General features: G+C 30.3%; 17 non-coding genes across 17 annotated transcripts; all 17 read left to right on the forward strand.

The window, feature by feature from the left end:
- The first annotated feature begins 493 nt into the window (after positions 1-493).
- On the forward strand, positions 494-567 carry TRNAT-AGU (transfer RNA threonine (anticodon AGU)). Its single transcript has one exon. It is a non-coding gene; the product is annotated as a tRNA-Thr (tRNA).
- Positions 568-1,396: 829 nt separating this feature from the next.
- TRNAT-AGU (transfer RNA threonine (anticodon AGU)) lies at positions 1,397-1,470 on the forward strand. The gene has a single exon. It is a non-coding gene; the product is annotated as a tRNA-Thr (tRNA).
- An 840-nt stretch (positions 1,471-2,310) lies between these two features.
- TRNAT-AGU (transfer RNA threonine (anticodon AGU)) lies at positions 2,311-2,384 on the forward strand. The gene has a single exon. It is a non-coding gene; the product is annotated as a tRNA-Thr (tRNA).
- An 828-nt stretch (positions 2,385-3,212) lies between these two features.
- On the forward strand, positions 3,213-3,286 carry TRNAT-AGU (transfer RNA threonine (anticodon AGU)). The gene has a single exon. It is a non-coding gene; the product is annotated as a tRNA-Thr (tRNA).
- Positions 3,287-4,127: 841 nt separating this feature from the next.
- TRNAT-CGU (transfer RNA threonine (anticodon CGU)) lies at positions 4,128-4,201 on the forward strand. The gene has a single exon. It is a non-coding gene; the product is annotated as a tRNA-Thr (tRNA).
- An 827-nt stretch (positions 4,202-5,028) lies between these two features.
- Positions 5,029-5,102, forward strand: TRNAT-AGU (transfer RNA threonine (anticodon AGU)). Its single transcript has one exon. It is a non-coding gene; the product is annotated as a tRNA-Thr (tRNA).
- Positions 5,103-5,944: 842 nt separating this feature from the next.
- Positions 5,945-6,018, forward strand: TRNAT-CGU (transfer RNA threonine (anticodon CGU)). The gene has a single exon. It is a non-coding gene; the product is annotated as a tRNA-Thr (tRNA).
- An 829-nt stretch (positions 6,019-6,847) lies between these two features.
- Positions 6,848-6,921, forward strand: TRNAT-AGU (transfer RNA threonine (anticodon AGU)). Its single transcript has one exon. It is a non-coding gene; the product is annotated as a tRNA-Thr (tRNA).
- An 842-nt stretch (positions 6,922-7,763) lies between these two features.
- On the forward strand, positions 7,764-7,837 carry TRNAT-CGU (transfer RNA threonine (anticodon CGU)). Its single transcript has one exon. It is a non-coding gene; the product is annotated as a tRNA-Thr (tRNA).
- An 829-nt stretch (positions 7,838-8,666) lies between these two features.
- On the forward strand, positions 8,667-8,740 carry TRNAT-AGU (transfer RNA threonine (anticodon AGU)). The gene has a single exon. It is a non-coding gene; the product is annotated as a tRNA-Thr (tRNA).
- A 1,743-nt stretch (positions 8,741-10,483) lies between these two features.
- Positions 10,484-10,557, forward strand: TRNAT-AGU (transfer RNA threonine (anticodon AGU)). Its single transcript has one exon. It is a non-coding gene; the product is annotated as a tRNA-Thr (tRNA).
- Positions 10,558-11,398: 841 nt separating this feature from the next.
- On the forward strand, positions 11,399-11,472 carry TRNAM-CAU (transfer RNA methionine (anticodon CAU)). The gene has a single exon. It is a non-coding gene; the product is annotated as a tRNA-Met (tRNA).
- Positions 11,473-13,216: 1,744 nt separating this feature from the next.
- On the forward strand, positions 13,217-13,290 carry TRNAT-CGU (transfer RNA threonine (anticodon CGU)). The gene has a single exon. It is a non-coding gene; the product is annotated as a tRNA-Thr (tRNA).
- Positions 13,291-15,025: 1,735 nt separating this feature from the next.
- On the forward strand, positions 15,026-15,099 carry TRNAT-CGU (transfer RNA threonine (anticodon CGU)). The gene has a single exon. It is a non-coding gene; the product is annotated as a tRNA-Thr (tRNA).
- Positions 15,100-16,844: 1,745 nt separating this feature from the next.
- On the forward strand, positions 16,845-16,918 carry TRNAT-CGU (transfer RNA threonine (anticodon CGU)). The gene has a single exon. It is a non-coding gene; the product is annotated as a tRNA-Thr (tRNA).
- Positions 16,919-18,663: 1,745 nt separating this feature from the next.
- Positions 18,664-18,737, forward strand: TRNAT-CGU (transfer RNA threonine (anticodon CGU)). The gene has a single exon. It is a non-coding gene; the product is annotated as a tRNA-Thr (tRNA).
- A 1,745-nt stretch (positions 18,738-20,482) lies between these two features.
- On the forward strand, positions 20,483-20,556 carry TRNAT-CGU (transfer RNA threonine (anticodon CGU)). The gene has a single exon. It is a non-coding gene; the product is annotated as a tRNA-Thr (tRNA).
- Positions 20,557-21,011: the final 455 nt, after the last annotated feature.

Consider the following 21,011-nt stretch of genomic DNA (forward strand, 5'->3'; position numbering starts at 1 on the left):
TATCAAAAATTAATTGACATTTATTCCCATGTAGCATTACTTACAGAGAAATCAATAAAAGTGCTAAAAAAAATTAGAAAATTACTTTGACAAGATATTTTAAGAATGAAGGTGCTGTAAATCATGAATGAAAAGAGAGAACACAACTTTCTATTTATACTCTAAATTTCCACCGGTTTGAAAAATTGATGAAGCAATAGTAATAAGAATAGCAAAAATTGTTACCAAATAGCATATCTTAGATCAGTGGTTCTCAAACTCGGTCCTCAGGACCCCACACGGTGCATGTTTTGCAGGTAACCCAGCAGGTGCACAGGTGTATTAATTACTCACAGACACATTTTAAAAGGTCCACAGGTGAAGCTAATTATTTCACTTTTGATTCTGTGAGGAGACCTGCAAAACATGCACCGTGTGGGGTCCTGAGGACCGAGTTTGAGAACCTGTGTCTTAGATATATAATTTTTCCTTGTGAAGCTTTAGGGCATCATGTGGTGCTGTGGCTTAGTTGGTTAAAGCGCCTGTCTAGTAAGTAGGAGATCCTGAGTTCAAATCTCAGGAGCGCCTTTCATTTTTTTTCATCAACTCAGAACATAGTTTGTTGATAATTCATCACAAAAAGACATGTGAATGCTTCAGCAGCCTTTACCCTTTCTCACATGTTCAGTAATATGTACCACATTTCTAGATACAGTCTAAATCAGGAAACACAAAAAAATGCAATATTCCCCTTTTTTAATATCAGTTATTTTGTTGAAATAAATTGATGCCAAGGTAACTAGAAAAGAATTCCAGAAATTGCCAATCATCATGTCTGAGCAATCTCCAGGAACAATATGGTGTCCAGTCAGAGGAAATGTTTAAACAAAAGTCAGTAACAATGTGAGTTTCTCAAGATAAATTGATAGACAATTTAGTCATCAGAGTTTGGGGAGCAATAGAAAATAATGGATTATTTGTTACTTAACATAAACAATATTGTGTTAGGAAAGCAATTGCAAAAATAAATCTTTCCATTTATTGAGCAAGCTTCCAGATAAAATGTTAACAATATATTCTATTATTGATATCTCATGTTTTCATTTCACGATTACTTTTTAACTGTATGAGTACCAACAATAGACTGACTTTAATTTCCCAGAGATGACTACATTAATAAGAACGCCATAATATCTATTACAATAAAGCATATTAACAAGTGACTTGAACAAACATTGTAAGAATGTAGGGCCTGTATATACAAAATAAAGGAGAAAAAAGCATTATATAACTTACTGTAAGTTTCCAACTGTTTAAAAAATTAATAAAATACTAGTTTCAAAAAAATATATAAAAATAATAAAAAATATTATACTTTAGACATATAATTTGTCATTATATGGAAGGCAGTGCAAGTGGTGCTGTGGCTTAGTTGGTTAAAGTGCCTGTCTAGTAAACAGGAGATCCTGAGTTCATATCTCAGCAGTACCTTTGCTTGATACCTTTTTATCACACCAGTATGTAGTTTTTTGATGATGCATAACAAAATAAGATGTGTAAAACCTTTATCTGCTTTCACTTTGGCACATTTGGTCACCAATGTAAAAAAGTTTAAAGATGCCATCCATGTCAGAAGACGACAAACAACAAAACTTCACCCTATTTCAACACAAGTTAATTTGTAGAAATATGCCTATGTTAAGGTAAATAGATGAATTTTTTCAAAATAGCCTTCATCATATTGGGTAAACTGCAAAATTAATTTAGAGTACATTAAAAAGAGAATAACACAGAAAGTGTTAAAATGTCTGTAAAAAAGTAAGTTTCCCAAGGTACAGTAATTTGAGAGTCAGTTTAGTCATCATAGCTAGAGAATCATTGACATTTAACCCATATTTATTTCCATAACATCCTTAAAATTGTGTTAGGAAAATACTTCTTGATGAAAAGCTAAACTTCTCTTAAAAAAGCATCAATAAAGAATGCTAACCATAATTCTGACTTTTTAAAAAAGAGTTCTTAATTTTACTACATGTTTTTGTTTTCTGAATATCAAAAATTAATTAACATTTATTCCCATGTAGCATTACTTACAGAGAAATCAATAAAAGTGCTAAAAAAAATTAGAAAATTACTTTGACAAGATATTTTAAGAATGAAGGTGCTGTTAATCATGAATGAAAAGAGAGAACACAACTTTCTATTTATACTCTAAATTTCCACCGGTTTGAAAAATTGATGAAGCAATAGTAATAAGAATATCAAAAATTGTTACCAAATAGCATATCTTAGATATATCATTTTTCTTTGTGAAGTTCTAGGGCATCATGTGGTGCTGTGGCTTATTTGGTTAAAGCGCCTGTCTAGTAAACAGGAGATCCTGAGTTCAAATCTCAGCAGCGCCTTTCATTTATTTTCATCAATTCAGAACATAGTTTGTTGATAATTCATCACAAAAAGACATGTGAATGCTTCAGCAGCCTTTACCCTTTCTCACATGTTCAGTAATATGTATTACATTTCTAGATACAGTCCAAATCAGAAAACACAAAAAAATGCAATATTCCCCTTTTTTAATATCAGTTATTTTGTAGAAGTAAAATGATGCCAAGGTAACTAGAAAAGAATTCCAGAAATTGCCAATCATCATGTCTGAGCAATCTCCAGGAACAATATGGTGTCCAGTCAGAGGAAATGTTTAAACAAAAGTCAGTAACAATGTGAGTTTCTCAAGATAAATTGATAGACAATTTAGTCATCAGAGTTTGGGGAGCAATAGAAAATAATGGATTATTTGTTACTTAACATAAACAATATTGTGTTAGGAAAGCAATTCCAGAAATAAATCTTTCCATTTATTGAGCAAGCTTCCAGATAAAATGTTAACAATAATTCTATCATTGAGATCTCATGTTTTCATTTCATGATTACTTTTTAACTGTATGAGTACCAACAATAGACTGACTTTAATTTCCCAGGGATGACTACATAAATAAGAACGCCATAATATCTATTATAATAAAGCATATTAACAAGTGACTTGAACAAACATTGTAAGAATGTAGGGCCTGTATATACAAAATAAAGGAGAAAAAAGCATTATATAACTTACTGTAAGTTTCCAACTGTTTAAAAAATTAATAAAATACTAGTAGCAAAAAAATATATAAAAATAATAAAAAATATTATACTTTAGACATATAATTTGTCATTATATGTAAGGCAGTGCAAGTGGTGCTGTGGCTTAGTTTGTTAAAGTGCCTGTCTAGTAAACAGGAGATCCTGAGTTCATATCTCAGCAGTACCTTTGCTTGATACCTTTTTATCACACCAGTATGTAGTTTTTTGTTGATGCATAAAAAATAAGATGTGTAAAACCTTTATCTGCTTTCACTTTGGCACATTTGGTCACCAATGTAAAAAAGTTTAAAGATGCCATCCATGTCAGAAGATGACAAACAACAAAACTTCACCCTATTTCAATATAAGTTAATTTGTAGAAATATGCCTATGTTAAGGTAAATAGATGAATTTTTACAAAATAGCCTTCATCATATTGGGTAACTGCAAAATTAATTTGGAGTACAGTCAAAAGAGAATAACACAGGAAGTGTTAAAATGTCTGTAAAAAAGTAAGTTTCCCAAGGTACAGTAATTTGAGAGTCAGTTTAGTCATCATAGCTAGAGAATCATTGACATTTAACCCATATTTATTTCCATAACATCCTTAAAATTGTGTTAGGAAAATACTTCTTGATGAAAAGCTAAAATTCTCTTGAAAAAGCATAAATAAAGAATGTTCACCATAATTCTGACTTTTTAAAACAGAGTTCTTAATTTTACTACATGTTTTTGTTTTCTGAATATCAAAAATTAATTGACATTTATTCCCATGTAGCATTACTTACAGAGAAATCAATAAAAGTGCTAAAAAAATATATTAGAAAATTACTTTGACAAGATATTTTAAGAATGTAGGTCCTGTAAATCATGAATGAAAAGAGAGAACACAACTTTCTATTTATACTCTAAATTTCCACCGGTTTGAAAAATTGATGAAGCAATAGTTATAAGAATGTCAAAAATTGTTACCAAATAGCATATCTTAGATATATCATTTTTCTTTGTGAAGCTGTTGAGCATCATGTGGTGCTGTGGCTTAGGTGGTTAAAGCACCTGTCTCGTAAACAGGAGATTCTGAGTTCAAATCTCAGCAGTGCCTTTCATTTATTTTCATCATCTCATAACATAGTTTGTTGTTAATTCTTCACAAAAAGACACGTGAATGCTTCAGCAGCCTTTACCCTTTCTCACATGTTCAGTAAAATGTACCACATTTCTAGATACAGTCCAAATCAGAAACACAAAAAAATGCAATATTCCCCTTTTTTAATATCAGTTTTTTTGTAGAAGTAAATTGATGTCAAGGTAACTAGAAAAGAATTCCAGAAATTGGCAATATTCATGTCTGAGCAATCTCCAGAAACAATATGGTGTCCAGTCAGAGGAATGTTTAAACAAAAGTCAGTAACAATGTGAGTTTCTCAAGATAAATGGATAGACAATTTAGTCATCAGAGTTTGGAGAGCAATAGAAAATAATGGATTATGTATTACTTAACATAAACAATATTGTGTTAGGAAAGAAATTCCAGAAATCAATCTTTCCATTTATTGAGCAAGCTTCCAGATAAAATGTTAACATTAATTCTATTATTGAGATCTCATTTTTTCATTTCACGACTACTTTTTAACTGTATGAGTACCAACAAAAGACTGACTTTAATTTCCCAGGGATGACTACATTAATAACAACGCCATAATATCTATTACAATAAAGCATATTAACAAGTGACTTGGACAAGACATTGTATGAATGTAGGGCCTGTATATACAAAATAAAGGAGAGAAAAGCATTACATAACTTACTGTAAGTTTCCAACTGTTTAAAGAATTAATAAAATACTTGTTTCAAAAAAATATATAAAAATAATAAAAAATATTATACTTTAGATATATAATTTGTCATTATACATAAGGCAGTGCAAGTGGCACTGTGGCTTAGTTGGTTATAGTGCCTGTCTAGTAAACAGGAGATCCTGAGTTCAAATCACAGCAGTACCTTTGCTTGATACCTTTTTATCACACCAGTATGTCGTTTTTTGTTGATGCATAACAAAATAAGATGTGTAAAACCTTTATCTGCTTTCACTTTGGCACATTTGGTCACCAATGTAAAAAAGTTTAAAGATGCCATCCATGTCAGAAGATGACAAACAACAAAACTTCACCCTATTTCAATATAAGTTAATTTGTAGAAATATGCCTATGTTAAGGTAAATATATGAATTTTTACAAAATAGCCTTCATCATATTGGGTAACTGCAAAATTAATTTGGAGTACAGTCAAAAGAGAATAACACAGGAAGGGTTAAAATGTCTGTAAAAAAGTAAGTTTCCCAAGGTACAGTAATTTGAGAGTCAGTTTAGTCATCATAGCTAGAGAATCATTGACATTTAACCCATATTTATTTCCATAACATCCTTAAAATTGTGTTAGGAAAATACTTCTTGATGAAAAGCTAAAATTCTCTTGAAAAAGCATAAATAAAGAATGTTCACCATAATTCTGACTTTTTAAAACAGAGTTCTTAATTTTACTACATGTTTTTGTTTTCTGAATATCAAAAATTAATTGACATTTATTCCCATGTAGCATTACTTACAGAGAAATTAATAAAAGTGCTAAAAAAATATATTAGAAAATTACTTTGACAAGATATTTTAAGAATGTAGGTCCTGTAAATCATGAATGAAAAGAGAGAACACAACTTTCTATTTATACTCTAAATTTCCACCGGTTTGAAAAATTGATGAAGCAATAGTTATAAGAATGTCAAAAATTGTTACCAAATAGCATATCTTAGATATATCATTTTTCTTTGTGAAGCTTTTGAGCATCATGTGGTGCTGTGGCTTAGGTGGTTAAAGCACCTGTCTCGTAAACAGGAGATTCTGAGTTCAAATCTCAGCAGTGCCTTTCATTTATTTTCATCATCTCATAACATAGTTTGTTGTTAATTCTTCACAAAAAGACACGTGAATGCTTCAGCAGCCTTTACCCTTTCTCACATGTTCAGTAAAATGTACCACATTTCTAGATACAGTCCAAATCAGAAAACACAAAAAAATGCAATATTCCCCTTTTTTAATATCAGTTTTTTTGTAGAAGTAAATTGATGCCAAGGTAACAAGAAAAGAATTCCAGAAATTGGCAATATTCATGTCTGAGCAATCTCCAGAAACAATATGGTGTCCAGTCAGAGGAAATGTTTAAACAAAAGTCAGTAACAATGTGAGTTCCTCAAGATAAATGGATAGACAATTTAGTCATCAGAGTTTGGAGAGCAATAGAAAATAATGGATTATGTATTACTTAACATAAACAATATTGTGTTAGGAAAGAAATTCCAGAAATCAATCTTTCCATTTATTGAGCAAGCTTCCAGATAAAATGTTAACATTAATTCTATCATTGAGATCTCATTTTTTCATTTCACGACTACTTTTTAACTGTATGAGTACCAACAAAAGACTGACTTTAATTTCCCAGGGATGACTACATTAATAACAACGCCATAATATCTATTACAATAAAGCATATTAACAAGTGACTTGGACAAGACATTGTATGAATGCAGGGCCTGTATATACAAAATAAAGGAGAGAAAAGCATTACATAACTTACTGTAAGTTTCCAACTGTTTAAAGAATTAATAAAATACTTGTTTCAAAAAAATATATAAAAATAATAAAAAATATTATACTTTAGACATATAATTTGTCATTATACATAAGGCAGTGCAAGTGGCACTGTGGCTTAGTTGGTTAAAGCGCCTGTCTAGTAAACAGGAGATCCTGAGTTCAAATCACAGCAGTACCTTTGCTTGATACCTTTTTATCACACCAGTATGTAGTTTTTTGTTGATGCATAACAAAATAAGATGTGTAAAACCTTTATCTGCTTTCACTTTGGCACATTTGGTCACCAATGTAAAAAAGTTTAAAGATGCCATCCATGTCAGAAGATGACAAACAACAAAACTTCACCCTATTTCAATATAAGTTAATTTGTAGAAATATGCCTATGTTAAGGTAAATATATGAATTTTTACAAAATAGCCTTCATCATATTGGGTAACTGCAAAATTAATTTGGAGTACAGTCAAAAGAGAATAACACAGGAAGTGTTAAAATGTCTGTAAAAAAGTAAGTTTCCAAAGGTACAGTAATTTGAGAGTCAGTTTAGTCATCATAGCTAGAGAATCATTGACATTTAACCCATATTTATTTCCATAACATCCTTAAAATTGTGTTAGGAAAATACTTCTTGATGAAAAGCTAAAATTCTCTTGAAAAAGCATAAATAAAGAATGTTCACCATAATTCTGACTTTTTAAAACAGAGTTCTTAATTTTACTACATGTTTTTGTTTTCTGAATATCAAAAATTAATTGACATTTATTCCCATGTAGCATTACTTACAGAGAAATTAATAAAAGTGCTAAAAAAATATATTAGAAAATTACTTTGACAAGATATTTTAAGAATGTAGGTCCTGTAAATCATGAATGAAAAGAGAGAACACAACTTTCTATTTATACTCTAAATTTCCACCGGTTTGAAAAATTGATGAAGCAATAGTTATAAGAATGTCAAAAATTGTTACCAAATAGCATATCTTAGATATATCATTTTTCTTTGTGAAGCTTTTGAGCATCATGTGGTGCTGTGGCTTAGGTGGTTAAAGCACCTGTCTCGTAAACAGGAGATTCTGAGTTCAAATCTCAGCAGTGCCTTTCATTTATTTTCATCATCTCATAACATAGTTTGTTGTTAATTCTTCACAAAAAGACACGTGAATGCTTCAGCAGCCTTTACCCTTTCTCACATGTTCAGTAAAATGTACCACATTTCTAGATACAGTCCAAATCAGAAAACACAAAAAAATGCAATATTCCCCTTTTTTAATATCAGTTTTTTTGTAGAAGTAAATTGATGCCAAGGTAACAAGAAAAGAATTCCAGAAATTGGCAATATTCATGTCTGAGCAATCTCCAGAAACAATATGGTGTCCAGTCAGAGGAAATGTTTAAACAAAAGTCAGTAACAATGTGAGTTCCTCAAGATAAATGGATAGACAATTTAGTCATCAGAGTTTGGAGAGCAATAGAAAATAATGGATTATGTATTACTTAACATAAACAATATTGTGTTAGGAAAGAAATTCCAGAAATCAATCTTTCCATTTATTGAGCAAGCTTCCAGATAAAATGTTAACATTAATTCTATCATTGAGATCTCATTTTTTCATTTCACGACTACTTTTTAACTGTATGAGTACCAACAAAAGACTGACTTTAATTTCCCAGGGATGACTACATTAATAACAACGCCATAATATCTATTACAATAAAGCATATTAACAAGTGACTTGGACAAGACATTGTATGAATGCAGGGCCTGTATATACAAAATAAAGGAGAGAAAAGCATTACATAACTTACTGTAAGTTTCCAACTGTTTAAAGAATTAATAAAATACTTGTTTCAAAAAAATATATAAAAATAATTAAAAATATTATACTTTAGACATATAATTTGTCATTATACATAAGGCAGTGCAAGTGGCACTGTGGCTTAGTTGGTTAAAGCGCCTGTCTAGTAAACAGGAGATCCTGAGTTCAAATCACAGCAGTACCTTTGCTTGATACCTTTTTATCACACCAGTATGTAGTTTTTTGTTGATGCATAACAAAATAAGATGTGTAAAACCTTTATCTGCTTTCACTTTGGCACATTTGGTCACCAATGTAAAAAAGTTTAAAGATGCCATCCATGTCAGAAGATGACAAACAACAAAACTTCACCCTATTTCAATATAAGTTAATTTGTAGAAATATGCCTATGTTAAGGTAAATATATGAATTTTTACAAAATAGCCTTCATCATATTGGGTAACTGCAAAATTAATTTGGAGTACAGTCAAAAGAGAATAACACAGGAAGTGTTAAAATGTCTGTAAAAAAGTAAGTTTCCCAAGGTACAGTAATTTGAGAGTCAGTTTAGTCATCATAGCTAGAGAATCATTGACATTTAACCCATATTTATTTCCATAACATCCTTAAAATTGTGTTAGGAAAATACTTCTTGATGAAAAGCTAAAATTCTCTTGAAAAAGCATAAATAAAGAATGTTCACCATAATTCTGACTTTTTAAAACAGAGTTCTTAATTTTACTACATGTTTTTGTTTTCTGAATATCAAAAATTAATTGACATTTATTCCCATGTAGCATTACTTACAGAGAAATTAATAAAAGTGCTAAAAAAATATATTAGAAAATTACTTTGACAAGATATTTTAAGAATGTAGGTCCTGTAAATCATGAATGAAAAGAGAGAACACAACTTTCTATTTATACTCTAAATTTCCACCGGTTTGAAAAATTGATGAAGCAATAGTTATAAGAATGTCAAAAATTGTTACCAAATAGCATATCTTAGATATATCATTTTTCTTTGTGAAGCTTTTGAGCAACATGTGGTGCTGTGGATTAGTTGGTTAAAGCGCCTGTATCATAAACAGGATATTCTGAGTTCAAATCTCAGCAGTGCCTTTCATTTATTTTCATCATCTCATAACATAGTTTGTTGTTAATTCATCACAAAAAGACACGTGAATGCTTCAGCAGCCTTTACCCTTTCTCACATGTTCAGTAAAATGTACCACATTTCTAGATACAGTCCAAATCAGAAACACAAAAAATTGCAATATTCCCCTTTTTTAATATCAGTTTTTTTGTAGAAGTAAATTGATGCCAAGGTAACTGGAAAAGAATTCCAGAAATTGGCAATATTCATGTCTGAGCAATCTCCAGAAACAATATGGTGTCCAGTCAGAGGAATGTTTAAACAAAAGTCAGTAACAATGTGAGTTTCTCAAGATAAATGGATAGACAATTTAGTCATCAGAGTTTGGAGAGCAATAGAAAATAATGGATTATGTATTACTTAACATAAACAATATTGTGTTAGGAAAGAAATTCCAGAAATCAATCTTTCCATTTATTGAGCAAGCTTCCAGATAAAATGTTAACATTAATTCTATTATTGAGATCTCATTTTTTCATTTCACGACTACTTTTTAACTGTATGAGTACCAACAAAAGACTGACTTTAATTTCCCAGGGATGACTACATTAATAACAACGCCATAATATCTATTACAATAAAGCATATTAACAAGTGACTTGGACAAGACATTGTATGAATGTAGGGCCTGTATATACAAAATAAAGGAGAGAAAAGCATTACATAACTTACTGTAAGTTTCCAACTGTTTAAAGAATTAATAAAATACTTGTTTCAAAAAAATATATAAAAATAATAAAAAATATTATACTTTAGATATATAATTTGTCATTATACATAAGGCAGTGCAAGTGGCACTGTGGCTTAGTTGGTTAAAGCGCCTGTCTAGTAAACAGGAGATCCTGAGTTCAAATCACAGCAGTACCTTTGCTTGATACCTTTTTATCACACCAGTATGTCGTTTTTTGTTGATGCATAACAAAATAAGATGTGTAAAACCTTTATCTGCTTTCACTTTGGCACATTTGGTCACCAATGTAAAAAAGTTTAAAGATGCCATCCATGTCAGAAGATGACAAACAACAAAACTTCACCCTATTTCAATATAAGTTAATTTGTAGAAATATGCCTATGTTAAGGTAAATATATGAATTTTTACAAAATAGCCTTCATCATATTGGGTAACTGCAAAATTAATTTGGAGTACAGTCAAAAGAGAATAACACAGGTAGTGTTAAAATGTCTGTAAAAAAAGTAAGTTTCCCAAGGTACAGTAATTTGAGAGTCAGTTTAGTCATCATAGCTAGAGAATCATTGACATTTAACCCATATTTATTTCCATAACATCCTTAAAATTGTGTTAGGAAAATACTTCTTGATGAAAAGCTAAAATTCTCTTGAAAAAGCATAAATAAAGAATGTTCACCATAATTCTGACTTTTTAAGAGTTCTTAATTTTACTACATGTTTTTGTTTTCTGAATATCAAAAATTAATTGACATTTATTCCCATGTAGCATTACTTACAGAGAAATCAATAAAAGTGCTAAAAAATATATATTAGAAAATTACTTTGACAAGATATTTTAAGAATATAGGTCCTGTAAATCATGAATGAAAAGAGAGAACACAACATTTCTATTTATACTCTAAATTTCCACCGGTTTGAAAAATTGATGAAGCAATAGTTATAAGAATGTCAAAAATTGTTACCAAATAGCATATCTTAGATATATCATTTTTCTTTGTGAAGCTTTTGAGCATCATGTGGTGCTGTGGCTTAGTTGGTTAAAGCGCCTGTCTCATAAACAGGAGATCCTGAGTTCAAATCTCAGCAGTGCCTTTCATTTATTTTCATCATCTCAGAACATAGTTTGTTGTTAATTCATCACAAAAAGACACGTGAATGCTTCAGCAGCCTTTACCCTTTCTCACATGTTCAGTAAAATGTACCACATTTCTAGATACAGTCCAAATCAGAAACACAAAAAAATGCAATATTCCCCTTTTTTAATATCAGTTTTTTTGTAGAAGTAAATTGATGCCAAGGTAACTAGAAAAGAATTCCAGAAATTGGCAATATTCATGTCTGAGCAATCTCCAGAAACAATATGGTGTCCAGTCAGAGGAAATGTTTAAACAAAAGTCAGTAACAATGTGAGTTTCTCAAGATAAATGGATAGACAATTTAGTCATCAGAGTTTGGAGAGCAATAGAAAATAATGGATTATGTATTACTTAACATAAACAATATTGTGTTAGGAAAGAAATTCCAGAAATCAATCTTTCCATTTATTGAGCAAGCTTCCAGATAAAATGTTAACATTAATTCTATCATTGAGATCTCATTTTTTCATTTCACGACTACTTTTTAACTGTATGAGTACCAACAAAAGACTGACTTTAATTTCACAGGGATGACTACATTAATAACAACGCCATAATATCTATTACAATAAAGCATATTAACAAGTGACTTGGACAAGACATTGTATGAATGTAGGGCCTGTATATACAAAATAAAGGAGAGAAAAGCATTACATAACTTACTGTAAGTTTCCAACTGTTTAAAGAATTAATAAAATACTTGTTTCAAAAAAATATATAAAAATAATAAAAAATATTATACTTTAGACATATAATTTGTCATTATACATAAGGCAGTGCAAGTGGCACTGTGGCTTAGTTGGTTAAACCCCCTTTCTAGTAAACAGGAGATCCTGAGTTCAAATCACAGCAGTGCCTTTGCTTGATACCTTTTTATTACACCAGTATGTAGTTTTTTGTTGATGCATAACAAAATAAGATGTGTCAAACCTTTATCTGCTTTCACTTTGGCACATTTGGTCACCAATGTAAAAAAGTTTAAAGATGCCATCCATGTCAGAAGATGACAAACAACAAAACTTCACCCTATTTCAATATAAGTTAATTTGTAGAAATATGCCTATGTTAAGGTAAATATATGAATTTTTACAAAATAGCCTTCATCATATTGGGTAACTGCAAAATTAATTTGGAGTACAGTCAAAAGAGAATAACACAGGAAGTGTTAAAATGTCTGTAAAAAAGTAAGTTTCCCAAGGTACAGTAATTTGAGAGTCAGTTTAGTCATCATAGCTAGAGAATCATTGACATTTAACCCATATTTATTTCCATAACATCCTTAAAATTGTGTTAGGAAAATACTTCTTGATGAAAAGCTAAAATTCTCTTGAAAAAGCATAAATAAAGAATGTTCACCATAATTCTGACTTTTTAAAACAGAGTTCTTAATTTTACTACATGTTTTTGTTTTCTGAATATCAAAAATTAATTGACATTTATTCCCATGTAGCATTACTTACAGAGAAATCAATAAAAGTGCTAAAAAAATATATTAGAAAATTACTTTGACAAGATATTTTAAGAATGTAGGTCCTGTAAATCATGAATGAAAAGAGAGAACACAACTTTCTATTTATACTCTAAATTTCCACCGGTTTGAAAAATTGATGAAGCAATAGTTATAAGAATGTCAAAAATTGTTACCAAATAGCATATCTTAGATATATCATTTTTCTTTGTGAAGCTTTTGAGCATCATGTGGTGCTGTGGCTTAGTTGGTTAAAGCGCCTGTCTCGTAAACAGGAGATCCTGAGTTCAAATCTCAGCAGTGCCTTTCATTTATTTTCATCATCTCAGAATATAGTTTGTTGTTAATTCATCACAAAATGACACGTGAATGCTTCAGCAGCCTTTACCCTTTCTCACATGTTCAGTAAAATGTACCACATTTCTAGATACAGTCCAAATCAGAAAACACAAAAAAATGCAATATTCCCCTTTTTTAATATCAGTTTTTTTGTAGAAGTAAATTGATGCCAAGGTAACTAGAAAAGAATTCCAGAAATTGGCAATATTCATGTCTGAGCAATCTCCAGAAACAATATGGTGTCCAGTCAGAGGAAATGTTTAAACAAAAGTCAGTAACAATGTGAGTTTCTCAAGATAAATGGATAGACAATTTAGTCATCAGAGTTTGGAGAGCAATAGAAAATAATGGATTATGTATTACTTAACATAAACAATATTGTGTTAGGAAAGAAATTCCAGAAATCAATCTTTCCATTTATTGAGCAAGCTTCCAGATAAAATGTTAACATTAATTCTATCATTGAGATCTCATTTTTTCATTTCACGACTACTTTTTAACTGTATGAGTACCAACAAAAGACTGGCTTTAATTTCACAGGGATGACTACATTAATAACAACGCCATAATATCTATTACAATAAAGCATATTAACAAGTGACTTGGACAAGACATTGTATGAATGTAGGGCCTGTATATACAAAATAAAGGAGAGAAAAGCATTACATAACTTACTGTAAGTTTCCAACTGTTTAAAGAATTAATAAAATACTTGTTTCAAAAAAATATATAAAAATAATAAAAAATATTATACTTTAGACATATAATTTGTCATTATACATAAGGCAGTGCAAGTGGCACTGTGGCTTAGTTGGTTAAACCCCCTTTCTAGTAAACAGGAGATCCTGAGTTCAAATCACAGCAGTGCCTTTGCTTGATACCTTTTTATTACACCAGTATGTAGTTTTTTGTTGATGCATAACAAAATAAGATGTGTCAAACCTTTATCTGCTTTCACTTTGGCACATTTGGTCACCAATGTAAAAAAGTTTAAAGATGCCATCCATGTCAGAAGATGACAAACAACAAAACTTCACCCTATTTCAATATAAGTTAATTTGTAGAAATATGCCTATGTTAAGGTAAATATATGAATTTTTACAAAATAGCCTTCATCATATTGGGTAACTGCAAAATTAATTTGGAGTACAGTCAAAAGAGAATAACACAGGAAGTGTTAAAATGTCTGTAAAAAAGTAAGGTACAGTAATTTGAGAGTCAGTTTAGTCATCATAGCTAGAGAATCATTGACATTTAACCCATATTTATTTCCATAACATCCTTAAAATTGTGTTAGGAAAATACTTCTTGATGAAAAGCTAAAATTCTCTTGAAAAAGCATAAATAAAGAATGTTCACCATAATTCTGACTTTTTAAAACAGAGTTCTTAATTTTACTACATGTTTTTGTTTTCTGAATATCAAAAATTAATTGACATTTATTCCCATGTAGCATTACTTACAGAGAAACAATAAAAGTGCTAAAAAAATATATTAGAAAATTACTTTGACAAGATATTTTAAGAATGTAGGTCCTGTAAATCATGAATGAAAAGAGAGAACACAACTTTCTATTTATACTCTAAATTTCCACCGGTTTGAAAAATTGATGAAGCAATAGTTATAAGAATGTCAAAAATTGTTACCAAATAGCATATCTTAGATATATCATTTTTCTTTGTGAAGCTTTTGAGCATCATGTGGTGCTGTGGCTTAGTTGGTTAAAGCGCCTGTCTCGTAAACAGGAGATCCTGAGTTCAAATCTCAGCAGTGCCTTTCATTTATTTTCATCATCTCAGAATATAGTTTGTTGTTAATTCATCACAAAAAGACACGTGAATGCTTCAGCAGCCTTTACCCTTTCTCACATGTTCAGTAAAATGTACCACATTTCTAGATACAGTCCAAATCAGAAAACACAAAAAAATGCAATATTCCCCTTTTTTAATATCAGTTTTTTTGTAGAAGTAAATTGATGCCAAGGTAACTAGAAAAGAATTCCAGAAATTGGCAATATTCATGTCTGAGCAATCTCCAGAAACAATATGGTGTCCAGTCAGAGGAAATGTTTAAACAAAAGTCAGTAACAATGTGAGTTTCTCAAGATAAATGGATAGACAATTTAGTCATCAGAGTTTGGAGAGCAATAGAAAATAATGGATTATGTATTACTTAACATAAACAATATTGTGTTAGGAAAGAAATTCCAGAAATCAATCTTTCCATTTATTGAGCAAGCTTCCAGATAAAATGTTAACATTAATTCTATCATTGAGATCTCATTTTTTCATTTCACGACTACTTTTTAACTGTATGAGTACCAACAAAAGACTGACTTTAATTTCACAGGGATGACTACATTAATAACAACGCCATAATATCTATTACAATAAAGCATATTAACAAGTGACTTGGACAAGACATTGTATGAATGTAGGGCCTGTATATACAAAATAAAGGAGAGAAAAGCATTACATAACTTACTGTAAGTTTCCAACTGTTTAAAGAATTAATAAAATACTTGTTTCAAAAAAATATATAAAAATAATAAAAAATATTATACTTTAGACATATAATTTGTCATTATACATAAGGCAGTGCAAGTGGCACTGTGGCTTAGTTGGTTAAACCCCCTTTCTAGTAAACAGGAGATCCTGAGTTCAAATCACAGCAGTGCCTTTGCTTGATACCTTTTTATTACACCAGTATGTAGTTTTTTGTTGATGCATAACAAAATAAGATGTGTCAAACCTTTATCTGCTTTCACTTTGGCACATTTGGTCACCAATGTAAAAAAGTTTAAAGATGCCATCCATGTCAGAAGATGACAAACAACAAAACTTCACCCTATTTCAATATAAGTTAATTTGTAGAAATATGCCTATGTTAAGGTAAATATATGAATTTTTACAAAATAGCCTTCATCATATTGGGTAACTGCAAAATTAATTTGGAGTACAGTCAAAAGAGAATAACACAGGAAGTGTTAAAATGTCTGTAAAAAAGTAAGTTTCCCAAGGTACAGTAATTTGAGAGTCAGTTTAGTCATCATAGCTAGAGAATCATTGACATTTAACCCATATTTATTTCCATAACATCCTTAAAATTGTGTTAGGAAAATACTTCTTGATGAAAAGCTAAAATTCTCTTGAAAAAGCATAAATAAAGAATGTTCACCATAATTCTGACTTTTTAAAACAGAGTTCTTAATTTTACTACATGTTTTTGTTTTCTGAATATCAAAAATTAATTGACATTTATTCCCATGTAGCATTACTTACAGAGAAATCAATAAAAGTGCTAAAAAAATATATTAGAAAATTACTTTGACAAGATATTTTAAGAATGTAGGTCCTGTAAATCATGAATGAAAAGAGAGAACACAACTTTCTATTTATACTCTAAATTTCCACCGGTTTGAAAAATTGATGAAGCAATAGTTATAAGAATGTCAAAAATTGTTACCAAATAGCATATCTTAGATATATCATTTTTCTTTGTGAAGCTTTTGAGCATCATGTGGTGCTGTGGCTTAGTTGGTTAAAGCGCCTGTCTCGTAAACAGGAGATCCTGAGTTCAAATCTCAGCAGTGCCTTTCATTTATTTTCATCATCTCAGAATATAGTTTGTTGTTAATTCATCACAAAATGACACGTGAATGCTTCAGCAGCCTTTACCCTTTCTCACATGTTCAGTAAAATGTACCACATTTCTAGATACAGTCCAAATCAGAAAACACAAAAAAATGCAATATTCCCCTTTTTTAATATCAGTTTTTTTGTAGAAGTAAATTGATGCCAAGGTAAATAGAAAAGAATTCCAGAAATTGGCAATATTCATGTCTGAGCAATCTCCAGAAACAATATGGTGTCCAGTCAGAGGAAATGTTTAAACAAAAGTCAGTAACAATGTGAGTTTCTCAAGATAAATGGATAGACAATTTAGTCATCAGAGTTTGGAGAGCAATAGAAAATAATGGATTATGTATTACTTAACATAAACAATATTGTGTTAGGAAAGAAATTCCAGAAATCAATCTTTCCATTTATTGAGCAAGCTTCCAGATAAAATGTTAACATTAATTCTATCATTGAGATCTCATTTTTTCATTTCACGACTACTTTTTAACTGTATGAGTACCAACAAAAGACTGACTTTAATTTCACAGGGATGACTACATTAATAACAACGCCATAATATCTATTACAATAAAGCATATTAACAAGTGACTTGGACAAGACATTGTATGAATGTAGGGCCTGTATATACAAAATAAAGGAGAGAAAAGCATTACATAACTTACTGTAAGTTTCCAACTGTTTAAAGAATTAATAAAATACTTGTTTCAAAAAAATATATAAAAATAATAAAAAATATTATACTTTAGACATATAATTTGTAATTATACATAAGGCAGTGCAAGTGGCACTGTGGCTTAGTTGGTTAAACCCCCTTTCTAGTAAACAGGAGATCCTGAGTTCAAATCACAGCAGTGCCTTTGCTTGATACCTTTTTATTACACCAGTATGTAGTTTTTTGTTGATGCATAACAAAATAAGATGTGTCAAACCTTTATCTGCTTTCACTTTGGCACATTTGGTCACCAATGTAAAAAAGTTTAAAGATGCCATCCATGTCAGAAGATGACAAACAACAAAACTTCACCCTATTTCAATATAAGTTAATTTGTAGAAATATGCCTATGTTAAGGTAAATATATGAATTTTTACAAAATAGCCTTCATCATATTGGGTAACTGCAAAATTAATTTGGAGTACAGTCAAAAGAGAATAACACAGGAAGTGTTAAAATGTCTGTAAAAAAGTAAGTTTCCCAAGGTACAGTAATTTGAGAGTCAGTTTAGTCATCATAGCTAGAGAATCATTGACATTTAACCCATATTTATTTCCATAACATCCTTAAAATTGTGTTAGGAAAATACTTCTTGATGAAAAGCTAAAATTCTCTTGAAAAAGCATAAATAAAGAATGTTCACCATAATTCTGACTTTTTAAAACAGAGTTCTTAATTTTACTACATGTTTTTGTTTTCTGAATATCAAAAATTAATTGACATTTATTCCCATGTAGCATTACTTACAGAGAAATCAATAAAAGTGCTAAAAAAATATATTAGAAAATTACTTTGACAAGATATTTTAAGAATGTAGGTCCTGTAAATCATGAATGAAAAGAGAGAACACAACTTTCTATTTATACTCTAAATTTCCACCGGTTTGAAAAATTGATGAAGCAATAGTTATAAGAATGTCAAAAATTGTTACCAAATAGCATATCTTAGATATATCATTTTTCTTTGTGAAGCTTTTGAGCATCATGTGGTGCTGTGGCTTAGTTGGTTAAAGCGCCTGTCTCGTAAACAGGAGATCCTGAGTTCAAATCTCAGCAGTGCCTTTCATTTATTTTCATCATCTCAGAATATAGTTTGTTGTTAATTCATCACAAAAAGACACGTGAATGCTTCAGCAGCCTTTACCCTTTCTCACATGTTCAGTAAAATGTACCACATTTCTAGATACAGTCCAAATCAGAAAACACAAAAAAATGCAATATTCCCCTTTTTTAATATCAGTTTTTTTGTAGAAGTAAATTGATGCCAAGGTAACTAGAAAAGAATTCCAGAAATTGGCAATATTCATGTCTGAGCAATCTCCAGAAACAATATGGTGTCCAGTCAGAGGAAATGTTTAAACAAAAGTCAGTAACAATGTGAGTTTCTCAAGATAAATGGATAGACAATTTAGTCATCAGAGTTTGGAGAGCAATAGAAAATAATGGATTATGTATTACTTAACATAAACAATATTGTGTTAGGAAAGAAATTCCAGAAATCAATCTTTCCATTTATTGAGCAAGCTTCCAGATAAAATGTTAACATTAATTCTATCATTGAGATCTCATTTTTTCATTTCACGACTACTTTTTAACTGTATGAGTACCAACAAAAGACTGACTTTAATTTCACAGGGATGACTACATTAATAACAACGCCATAATATCTATTACAATAAAGCATATTAACAAGTGACTTGGACAAGACATTGTATGAATGTAGGGCCTGTATATACAAAATAAAGGAGAGAAAAGCATTACATAACTTACTGTAAGTTTCCAACTGTTTAAAGAATTAATAAAATACTTGTTTCAAAAAAATATATAAAAATAATAAAAAATATTATACTTTAGACATATAATTTGTCATTATACATAAGGCAGTGCAAGTGGCACTGTGGCTTAGTTGGTTAAACCCCCTTTCTAGTAAACAGGAGATCCTGAGTTCAAATCACAGCAGTGCCTTTGCTTGATACCTTTTTATTACACCAGTATGTAGTTTTTTGTTGATGCATAACAAAATAAGATGTGTCAAACCTTTATCTGCTTTCACTTTGGCACATTTGGTCACCAATGTAAAAAAGTTTAAAGATGCCATCCATGTCAGAAGATGACAAACAACAAAACTTCACCCTATTTCAATATAAGTTAATTTGTAGAAATATGCCTATGTTAAGGTAAATATATGAATTTTTACAAAATAGCCTTCATCATATTGGGTAACTGCAAAATTAATTTGGAGTACAGTCAAAAGAGAATAACACAGGAAGTGTTAAAATGTCTGTAAAAAAGTAAGTTTCCCAAGGTACAGTAATTTGAGAGTCAGTTTAGTCATCATAGCTAGAGAATCATTGACATTTAACCCATATTTATTTCCATAACATCCTTAAAATTGTGTTAGGAAAATACTTCTTGATGAAAAGCTAAAATTCTCTTGAAAAAGCATAAATAAAGAATGTTCACCATAATTCTGACTTTTTAAAACAGAGTTCTTAATTTTACTACATGTTTTTGTTTTCTGAATATCAAAAATTAATTGACATTTATTCCCATGTAGCATTACTTACAGAGAAATCAATAAAAGTGCTAAAAAAATATATTAGAAAATTACTTTGACAAGATATTTTAAGAATGTAGGTCCTGTAAATCATGAATGAAAAGAGAGAACACAACTTTCTATTTATACTCTAAATTTCCACCGGTTTGAAAAATTGATGAAGCAATAGTTATAAGAATGTCAAAAATTGTTACCAAATAGCATATCTTAGATATATCATTTTTCTTTGTGAAGCTTTTGAGCATCATGTGGTGCTGTGGCTTAGTTGGTTAAAGCGCCTGTCTCGTAAACAGGAGATCCTGAGTTCAAATCTCAGCAGTGCCTTTCATTTATTTTCATCATCTCAGAATATAGTTTGTTGTTAATTCATCACAAAAAGACACGTGAATGCTTCAGCAGCCTTTACCCTTTCTCACATGTTCAGTAAAATGTACCACATTTCTAGATACAGTCCAAATCAGAAAACACAAAAAAATGCAATATTCCCCTTTTTTAATATCAGTTTTTTTGTAGAAGTAAATTGATGCCAAGGTAACTAGAAAAGAATTCCAGAAATTGGCAATATTCATGTCTGAGCAATCTCCAGAAACAATATGGTGTCCAGTCAGAGGAAATGTTTAAACAAAAGTCAGTAACAATGTGAGTTTCTCAAGATAAATGGATAGACAATTTAGTCATCAGAGTTTGGAGAGCAATAGAAAATAATGGATTATGTATTACTTAACATAAACAATATTGTGTTAGGAAAGAAATTCCAGAAATCAATCTTTCCATTTATT

This window comes from Pseudophryne corroboree, chromosome 11 (assembly GCF_028390025.1).
Source record: "Pseudophryne corroboree isolate aPseCor3 chromosome 11, aPseCor3.hap2, whole genome shotgun sequence".
NCBI classification, from domain to species: Eukaryota; Metazoa; Chordata; class Amphibia; order Anura; family Myobatrachidae; genus Pseudophryne; species Pseudophryne corroboree.